Source organism: Schistocerca piceifrons, chromosome 8, assembly GCF_021461385.2.
Source record: "Schistocerca piceifrons isolate TAMUIC-IGC-003096 chromosome 8, iqSchPice1.1, whole genome shotgun sequence".
NCBI classification, from domain to species: Eukaryota; Metazoa; Arthropoda; class Insecta; order Orthoptera; family Acrididae; genus Schistocerca; species Schistocerca piceifrons.
Genome location: NC_060145.1, coordinates 96663052 through 96665905, shown reverse-complemented (window position 1 = coordinate 96665905; position 2854 = coordinate 96663052).

Sequence of the window (2854 nt, the reverse complement as noted above, 5' to 3'; positions counted from 1 at the left end):
TCAGCATATTCTATTATGTTACTACTTCATTTGCAAGAAATTCTTCTGCAGTAAATTGCCTGGTGACAAAATAATTTAGTACATTCAGTAAAACAGTTTAGTATGTTGTTACAAATAAAATCAAAATTAGTTTATTCTCAAATGGACAGACAACAGTTAGACTGGAAGAACAGATAGTCTTAAACATGGTGTGTTATCCCCTTCAAGTGAGTAAATCAAGTAATTGAATGCTCACACAAATGAGGTTAAAAAAATAGTGTACGTTTTCATCACATCTGTAAAAATTGCCTTCAAGCGCTAATAACACACTGTTTGTAGATGTGTTTTGCAACCCCCCCTCTCTCTCTCCCCCCCCTCTCTCTCTCCACCCCCTCTCTCTCCCCCCCCCTCTCTCCCCCCCCTCTCTCTCTCCCCCCCCCTCTCTCTCTCTTCCCCCCGCCAAACTGTCCAAATCCTGCCACTAACACTTTGCCCAGTGTGTATAGTTATGTGCACTGGGAAATGAGAAGAGCTACTGTGATTTTCTGACTTAAAATTACCAATAGTAACCCCTATCTCCAATTAAAAGACTAATATCATGAAAATTACTTATGAACTCCACATGTATCTAGAGAATTGAATGTGATAGAAACAGGATAAACAAAACATTCCATCATCATAGTTGCTATTGCCACACGTCTTTTAACACAGAGAAATACAAAGAAGAGGCTCCAACTATCACATGATCACAACTTGTGGAGCGCTAACAATGGAAACAAGTAACATGTTCCAATGATTATAAATGTCCCCCACTGCATGGTTATGTATACAACAACACCACAGAATTATACAGTCCAGACAATATTCTTCCAACCATAATAGCTGTATTATGGTTTTCATTGAGTCTTTTAGTCACACTGAAAGATGTGTAACTGATGACTTCTGTGAGAGTCTCAGACAGTTATTTAATGGTACCGCCATCTTTCTCAGGATCCTTGGCTGTTCCAAGATGATGCCAGCCAACACTTACTTGATTGGAAATGACAAAGGTTGGTTTTATTAGCAAAAGAAGCATAACATCTCTTACCTACCCTCAAAAAGTAGGTTGGGTGAAAATTTAAGAGCCCATTATTTTTTCCATCATCTATATCTGAACTGAAATAGTTTTTCAAATAATTGTGTAAAATTTTAGTGGCTACTACTTACTGTTGTATGGCTTGATAATTACCAGCACTTTTGCTGTTTTGAATGCCAAGTTTGTGTCCATATTATTTTGACAAGGCCAATAATGTGAAGCTCATTTATTATAGATGTAAAAGCACAAAGGAAGGAACTGCCTCGAGTTTTCAGACAAGGTCGGTCTGCCCACCTGCGACCTAGTCTGCTGCTGTACAGATGGAGCTTTGAGTAGCCGAATAACACACACACACACACACACACACACACACACACACACACACACACTTATTCAGTTGCTCTAAAGCTGTGAACAGAGCCTTTTTCTCTGGTTATACTTATTCTTTCATTGCTTACCTGTTAACAGTGCTACTAGGAGCTTATATTGAGCATCAGGGCAGATGTACTCCATGTGACTTACTGTTGCCAGGAGGTCAGCAGTTAACTTTCTGCTGGTTGCAGAAGCACTGTGATTACACATCACAATGTTCAGGAGATACACAAAAATGGAATGGGAAAATAATTTGATTGTCGTAACAAAGCTTTCAATGTTCATCTGCATTATAATAACAGTTGTAATAAATGAATGCAAACTTACGACAACAATGTTTTATTTTTTTCTAAAACTTTCACAAGTACAAAACACCCAGGCCATCATTATATTTACACATGACATACAACAATTTCTTTTTTAAAATTAGCTCTAGTATTAATAGAACTATACTACACAATCCTTAACAGAACTACCTGTAGTAAACCAATTTATCTTTATGTGCACAATACATAATATTTCTGATGTGGTAAACCCTATTTCAGTGGAGATATAAATTACTAGGCCTACATCAATACACAAATACGATGGGCTTATACATCCTTACTTTAAAGCACATTAACAATCCTTAATATAAACTAGACTAAGAGTCTGAATGTTTTGCATTCTGTACTCCAATAGGAAACAAAGTTAAATGGGACAACATGCCTACATTCTCAAAAAATTCAGCACTTGCTACTGACAGCCCAACTGAATGATCCTATGGACATGAAGTGCAGTTTTCATAGTTTAGATTTTTCTTTGTGCCTATGGAGACATCATTTCAGTGTAAGCTTAGATATAATGAGTCCTACAAAGCCAATTTCAAAATTAAGAAACTATTAACACTACCATCACTATATATTTATAAAACTGTTCAGCTGATGCTAAAATACAAGCAGTACAATCATCTAAATAGAGAAGTGCACATGTACAATACTAGGAGCTACCATGATTATCACCTGGAAAGAAAGAAATACAAAAAGTGCTGACAAGAGCCCCTATTACATGGGGATCAAATTTTATAACAAATTTTGAAAAAAAAAGAAATTAAAAAGCTTAAGTGGGAGCTGCTTTGAAATTGCCTTGAAGGAGTTCCTCGGCGATAAGTGTTTTTATAATATTAAAGGGTTGGGTTGTTTGGGGGAAGAGACCAAACTGCGAGGTCATCAGTCTCATTGGATTAGGGAAGGACGGGGAAGGAAGTCGGCCGTGCCCTTTCAAAGGAACCATCCCGGCATTTGCCTGGGGAGATTTAGGGAAATCACGGAAAACCTAAATCAGGATGGCCAGACGCAGGATTGAACCGTCGTCCTCCCGAATGCGAGTCCAGTGTGCTATATAGTATTAAGGAATTCCTCTCAGAGGAGTAGAATACTTTCATTTGTA